The sequence below is a fragment of the Pholis gunnellus genome (assembly GCF_910591455.1).
Source record: "Pholis gunnellus genome assembly, chromosome: 16".
In the NCBI taxonomy this organism is placed as follows: Eukaryota; Metazoa; Chordata; class Actinopteri; order Perciformes; family Pholidae; genus Pholis; species Pholis gunnellus.
This window is the reverse complement of record NC_136543.1, coordinates 558,314-566,274: the sequence shown is the minus strand read 5'-3', so window position 1 is coordinate 566,274 and position 7,961 is coordinate 558,314.

Sequence of the window (7,961 nt, the reverse complement as noted above, 5' to 3'; positions counted from 1 at the left end):
CCCAATCTCCCCCCTTACGGACTCACGGACTTTGAGGAGCGCTCCCGCGAAGTCCGTGAGGGTTTAGGTCTGTCCCGCTGTCAAATCATCCAGTGTTTGAGGATCTCTGGCAGACATTTTGAGCCCTTTATGAACCCTTTCCGTAAGTCAGCATAGAATGCTGACCTAGCCTAAGTGAATTACCCACAAATCATTGCAATGTGACGTTAAACACGAGGTAACCAGGGGACACACGGAGACGTAAACAAAAAGGTAAACAAAGAGGACGGCTCAGTGTGTTCAGTCTGGAGTATTACATTTACACAGAAACATTAAGGGTTAAAGATGGAACAAACAATAAACATGAAATCAGAGAATATGTATTCATTTATTCATCACATATTTGATTTTGTCATTGAAGCTGTTTTGACAAAAACGAGTAAATAGATTAAATAAAATTACTTCTCATCTTGTGAGGAAAGAGCCTGGAAGACGTTTAAATCAGGGAGTACAAAGTACAAAATAAATACACACAAGTACATTATATTATTTGTCGTTTTCATGATAAACGTGATATGTTGCAGCAAAGTACTGTACCGTTCCTATTTACACCATCTCAAGCCCTCACAGTCTCTCACACTCAACCACTCACCAGGTGACGTCAGTGAGTCCTTGAGGGTTCACGGTTTGAGGGTTCAGGGTTTGAGGGTTCAGGGGGGACATTGGGATTTGGCCTGTGATTGGGCCACTGACTGGAGTTTAATACCGGGTGATGACCAGTGACGTGCGGTGAGGTTCGTGGCTGGTGGGGCTGGTGGGGCACACTGCCTTCAGTGAGGCAGAGGTACTGTTTGCTCCCCTCTGTGCTTTTTCACTGCGGTTTCTGTCAGATCAGCAAGATTAAATATGTTCTATACGTACGTGAAATATCTGACCTATTCTATGGAAAGAAAGGACATAATACAAGTCTCAACAAATATTACAGTGGTGACAAACAATGAGAAAGCAAAAGGCACACGCTCAACCCAGTTTGTTAGGGATTGTGCAATCTGAGGTGAGGCACAGCTCTTCGCTGCCTCACCTCGCAGGTCTCCTCTGTTTGAACAGGACATGAGCAAATTCAGCGATTTTGACTACAAAAATGCTTAAAATGATTGAAATCATACAGAAATTACATTTATAGCACATATCAGTAGAGAAATATTATTTATTTTATTTTATCATTATTTGTTTTGGTGATGTCAGGTGAGGCTCTGCCTCCCCTGACCGCACGTCCCTGAAGACAGATCACAGATAAAACTCAAGCTTTATTTTTGATTAGTTTTGATTCACCATCTGGTTTAAATATATGTTCATTGTAGACTGAACAACAAAAGGACCACAAACAACTTTCTTCATTTATTAGAAAGATTTGTCTTTTCATGATTTCCCTCAATAACTTTTATTATGGAAACAATTAAAGTGAGAGAGAGCTGAGAGACACTTTTTATGTATATATATATAGAGAGCTGGAGAGACTAAACACTTTTTACATCATTTATCATCATTTTATTCAGTCTGCTGTGATCAGCTGATCACAGCTGTGATCAGCGGCCGCCGACATCAGAAACAGACGTCGCTTCAAGTGACACAACTGAGGAAAGGACGTCTCATGTCTCTTAAAACATATTTCCTTGTTTCCTCTCTCCTCGCATGGTTTCCTCCATGCATCCCTGGTGGGAGGGACTAAGACACAAGGAAAGGACCCAAGTGAGGGAAACAGGGATGTAATTAAGAGACGTTGGATGTACCCCAAGTATATCGGGGTCTTGTTCACCAGTGAAGGTAAAATCAAGCGTCTGCAGTGCTGTGGGCATTGTGCCGGACTGTTGTGCTGAAGAGGGAGCTTAGCCGGAAGGCTCGGAGTATACACTGCTCCTTCGTGTCGAAAGAGGCCAGCTGAGGTGGTTCAGGTATCTGATCAGTATGCCTCCTAGACACCTTCCTTTAGAGGTTTTGCAGGCACATCCAACTGGTAAGAGGCCCCGGGGTAGATCCAGAGCACGCTGGAAAGATTATGTATCTTGTCTGGACTGGAAATGCGTCTGGGTTCCCTAGGAAGAGCTGGAAAGCGTTGCTAGCGAAAGGAACGTCTGGAAATACCCTTCTAAGCCCGCTGCCCCTAAGACCCGGGGTTCTAAAATGCCAGAGTAGTGTGGATGCTAGGCGTAAAACGTAGCAAAAGTGATGCATTTTAAAACGAAAAGTAATTAGTGTTGATTTGACCTAATTTGCTTTCATTCCAAGAATGAAATGAGAAGACCAAAAATGCCTTTTGTGTTGCAGTTCAAGTCCACACAGGCCCTTGCAGTCATGCTATTTAACTTCAGAAAGGACCTTTACTGGTTGGTGAATGTTTTGTCAAATGTTTTTTCTTTGTGATTTAATACCAGTTTCTACCAGGTTAGTTTGTTTGCATACTCTTCAGTTCTATGAATAAGGTGATGTATTTGTTGGTATTTTGTTCAGGATGAAGCACAAGATGGGACAGTCTCACATGCGTAGGCTACATACTGGACTTTGCGCCCGAATCACAGCTGCACTCACTTAAGCTGGTGCACAAGACCACTTGTACGAACTCTAATTCTGACCTTGGATCTGACATGGGGGTTAACCAGTCTCTTGCTTAGGTGCACACTTGAGGTAGAGAATGTGTAAAGGAAGCTTGATGCCCCAATGAAATATTCAGCCAAGAAAATGAATGCCATTTTACTCCAAGCACAAATAGAAATTATTTTCACTCGGATGGTAAAAGCACACAATGGGACATTGCTGACAAAAAATAAGGGGAAGGTTATGTGGACTCTGTGTTAAAAAAGATGATAAGTTTGTTCCAATTATCAGAAATTATTATTTATGAATGATGATTTCAATGAAAACCAAAAGCCAAACCTTTAATGTAACTAAACAATACATTAGAACAAATATATACAGTGGGTACAGAAAGTATTCAGACCCCTTTACATTGTTCACTCTTTGTTTCATTGCAGCCATTTGCTAAAATCAAAAAAGTTCATTTTATTTCTTATTAATGTACACTCAGCACCCCATCAGAAAAAAGCAGAAATGTAGAACATTTTCGCAAATTTATTAAAAAAGAAAAACTGAAATATCACATGGTCATAAGTATTCAGACCCTTTGCTGTGACACTCATATTTAACTCACATGCTGTCCATTTCTTTTGATCCTCCTTGAGATGGTTCTACTCCTTCATTGGAGTCCAGCTGTGTTTAATTAAACTGATTGGACTTGATTAGGAAAGGCACACACCTGTCTATATAAGACCTTACAGCTCACAGTGCATGTCAGAGCAAATGAGAATCATGAGGTCGAAGGAACTGCCCAAGGAGCTCAGAGACAGAATTGTGGCAAGGCACAGATCTGGCCAAGGTTACAAAAGAATTTCTGCAGCACTCAAGGTTCCTAAGAGCACAGTGGCCTCCATAATCCTTAAATGGAAGAAGTTTGGGACGACCAGAACTCTTCCTAGACCTGGCCGTCCAGCCAAACTGAGCAATCGTGGGAGAAGAGCCTTGGTGAGAGAGGTAAAGAAGAACCCAAAGATCACTGTGGCTGAGCTCCAGAGATGCAGTAGGGAGATGGGAGAAAGTTCCACAAAGTCAACTATCACTGCAGCCCTCCACCAGTCGGGGCTTTATGGCAGAGTGGCCCGACGGAAGCCTCTCCTCAGTGCAAGACATATGAAAGCCTGCATAGAGTTTGCCAAAAAACACATGAAGGACTCCCAGACTATGAGAAATAAGATTCTCTGGTCTGATGAGACCAAGATTGAACTTTTTGGCGTTAATTCTAAGCGGTATGTGTGGAGAAAACCAGGCACTGCTCATCACCTGCCCAATACAATCCCAACAGTAGAACATGGTGGTGGCAGCATCCTGCTATGGGGGTGTTTTTCAGCTGCAGGGACAGGACGACTGGTTGCAATTGAAGGAAAGATGAATGCGGCCATGTACAGAGATATCCTGGAAGAAAACCTCTTCCAGAGTGCTCTGGACCTCAGACTGGGCCGAAGGTTCACCTTCCAACAAGACAATGACCCTAAGCACACAGCTAAAATAACAAAGGAGTGGCTGCGGAACAACTCTGTGACCATTCTTGACTGGCCCAGCCAGAGCCCTGACCTGAACCCAATTGAGCATCTCTGAAGAGACCTGAAAATGGCTGTCCACCAACGTTCACCATCCAACCTGACGGAACTGGAGAGGATCTGCAAGGAAGAATGGCAGAGGATCCCCAAATCCAGGTGTGAAAAACTTGTTGCATCATTCCCAAGAAGACTCATGGCTGTACTAGCTCAAAAGGGTGCTTCTACTCAATACTGAGCAAAGGGTCTGAATACTTATGACCATGTGATATTTCAGTTTTTCTTTTTTAATAGATTTGCAAAAATGTCTACATTTCTGTTTTTGTCTGTCAAGATGGGGTGCTGAGTGTACATTAATGAGAAATAAAATGAACTTTTTTGATTTTAGCAAATGGCTGCAATGAAACAAAGAGTTACAATTTTAAAGGGGTCTGAATACTTTCCGTACCCACTGTAGGCCTACTACAAAATGCAGGGCTTTGTTATTCATATGTCAGTTTCTGTGATTGGTCGAGTTTCTTTCAATCATGAATTCAAGTTTGATTCTGAATGCGTGGATCGTAACGTCAAGCTGGACACGCCTTCATTTACGTCTTCTCCACCTCAAGTGCGCACCTCGGAAGAGACTGAGGATGGACGCCTACAACAACATCAATAATGTGTGGCTTCAGAGCAGAGAGCTGCTGCACGCCTCTGAAATGTGCTGGTGGAATCACATGTATTGTCTAGAGTGGCAGCAATCGGTCCAGCAGGCGCTCGTGGTGGAATCCAGGCGCAAAGAAATTGTCTTACGTGTCACTATGTGGTGCATTGCAGGTCTGAATCGGGCCCATTTAGAGGAAATCATACTTTCATTGAGTGGCCCATATGTGTCTCAGAAATAAAGAAGCATACACCAATGGTCCTTGTTAGTGCAGAGAAAGTTATCCAGCCTCACAAGTTAAGTTCAGCATCTCAAAGAGGATCCCATCATTTTTGCAGAGCTGTCACGCCCCTCGGTGTCTGATAGTAACGCAAAAAGCACACTTTAGCAGTAGTGCCGAGATCCTCCTTGTGGCACTGGCACCCCAGTGGCAGGTCTGTGGCAGGTGTCGGAACTGTGGCACCTCAGTGACTACTCAGTGGCGCTTCAGCGGCAAGTGTCAGTCAGGTGCCACAACTGTGGCAGGCGAGCGGCACTGTTCGGCACCTGAGCGGCACTCGTTCGGCAGCTGCCGAGCTGAGTGGGTGCAGTGGGCGGAGCCACATTTCCTGAGAACACCCATTGTTGTTACGACAGGTCAGCTGCCATAAATCAGTTTTATAATTTCAGTTGAGTCACGGAGCCACCCGTTCTCTGTATACATCCTGAGAGTAACCACGTTGTACTTTTGTTTCTTATTCATTTTATTTAAGTATGATTTTGCTGGTTTTGCAACAAAAGGGAACATAATACACTCTTTCCAAATTATTACTTTTATAGTCATTTACAACAATCGGCTAAAATAATGAATTTGTTTTATTATCATTTAAAAGTATATATATAAAAATGAAAACCCATAAAATCTCCAATCCAAAAATACATGTCTGAAAATATCTTTACTCTTCCTCTGCTTATGTGTCAGTAGGTAGCAAGCTGCCAGTGCCAATAGTTGTCACAGGAGTGCCGCCAGCAGTCAGAGGGGTGTCGGAGGGTGCCTGAGGGTGCCGCAGCTGATTTATGGCAGCTGACCTGTCGTAACAACAATGGGTGTTCTCAGGAAATGTGGCTCCGCCCACTCTGCCCGCTCAGCTCGGCAGCTGCCGAACGAGTGCCGCTCAGGTGCCGAACAGTGCCGCTCGCCTGCCACAGTTGTGGCACCTGACTGACACTTGCCGCTGAAGTGCCACTGAGTAGTCACTGAGGTGCCACAGTTCCGACACCTGCCACAGACCTGCCACTGGGGTGCCAGTGCCACAAGGAGGATCTCACTGTCTCTCCACTTTAGCGTCGCACCGGGCTTTCAAGTAATTACATTATAAACCCATCTGTGTCATCATTAGACACTCAGAGAAAATGACCGATTCTCACTCCCAGCTCGTCAAATACCACCGCTGTGTCAGTGCCCCTCGGCATCGGAGATCGACCAATGGCCCCCTTCAGCAACTGTATGTGACGCACCAGGCTTTCACTTAGCTCCAATGTAACCCTCCCACAGCATTCATGGACATTAAGAGCTTGTGACTTGACATAAAGTGCATGGGATTCTGCTTTGGGTAGGTGGGGGATGGGCCAAACTAACACTGGACTTTCGACCACGAAACTGCTGCTCGTGGTCCGTATGTAATAAAAGTAAACGTTGACTTATTTTGTCAGTTGTTAGTCACATGCCTCATAAGTATCGTTAGTACCGCGAGTCACGTGATTGCCTAAACATTTGAGTTGTTGGTCATTCCGTGGGACCGTGAATCGCTAGTCAGTGAGGTTAACGTCACGATCGTCTCCTAAACCTAACCTACTATGCATGTAATGAGCGTATACTGACAGACCGTCCGGAGGGGTATCTAGTGTATCGCGGGTCATGATTAAGTGGTGCTATCTTAGGAGTTGTGAGTGAGAATGTGTTGGAGAAAATGCTGTGGCGGTGTAATGACGTGTTAACATGGCCAAAATACCCTACAAGTGCGGGTGGGTCAAACAAACACAGGACAACCAGGAGACCGGTGATAGGTTGGCAGTTTTCAAGGTGTATATTTCAAATTGCATCCATCTATGAAAATAAAGTTGTGAACATCTGAGCTGAATATCTATTATCAGAATCATTATAACTGTATTTTAACTGCTACTGTGTAAAGGGAATACTGCTGTTAAAAATAACCTGATTTGTTTAAAGTGTTTGCAAACCAAATGTTATTGCACTTTTGTTCATATAGCAGTACTTTTAAAATAAAAGTGCGCAATACACTACTATTACTTTTTTTGTAAAAACATATATTATTAAATAGGTGCACAATATGACTTGGGATTTATTCTGAAAGGGTTAAAAGGTCATTTTTATTTAATTTTTACTTTAAATCTGAAACTCTGAAAACTGAAGCATTTTAACCTGATAGTGGTTGTTTTATTTTTGTAGTTGAGCTAAAACAATAGCAAACTATCACACTGAAAATGTTTTCCAATAAAAGGAGCATTGACTCAGATTCACTCCTTTGCTTAGCTGGGAGCCTTGTGTCCAGCTCTGGACACATCAGGCCCATCAGGCAGGGGGCAGGGCGGGATGGCCAGCAGCTCTCTGTTTAAATGAATATCAATCATGCCTCCCAGGCTCAGCCATCACCGCGGGGCTGCGATTGGTTCATAGCAGACCAACCTGGAGCGGCCGGTGAAAGCTGCTGTATCAGTGTCCATTCACTGACAACAACGAGGCTGAATAACTAATGAGCTCTGTCCAAGCTGAAGTGTGGTCCTCTCTATTCTCAGAGTAGCTTTTAACATGACCAGTAGCCTTCCGTGGCCCAAACGCTGGACCAGGGAACCTAAAGAATAGCAATGCTTTCATGAAAAACAATAACAATTGTAGCTTTAGCACCAAAGAAGATACGCAGTACGAGGATAGAGACATCTTTCCATTTGGATTACTTTTTTTATTTGTCTGATTTTTTTAAGGGGTTCTAAGGGGAAGAAGCTTTGACATCAAGAAGTTTGGAGTGAGGAAAACCAAAAATGAAAGCAAGACTCTTTCTCACCTGCCTGGCAACTTTCTACTGCTTGAGTAAGTACAGTCTAGCTTTTACATTTGACATAGAGTTCGGGATCAGAACTAGAGGGAACTTTGCCAAGTCCAGAGAGAGGATGCTGCTGCTCTTCCATCTGTTCTG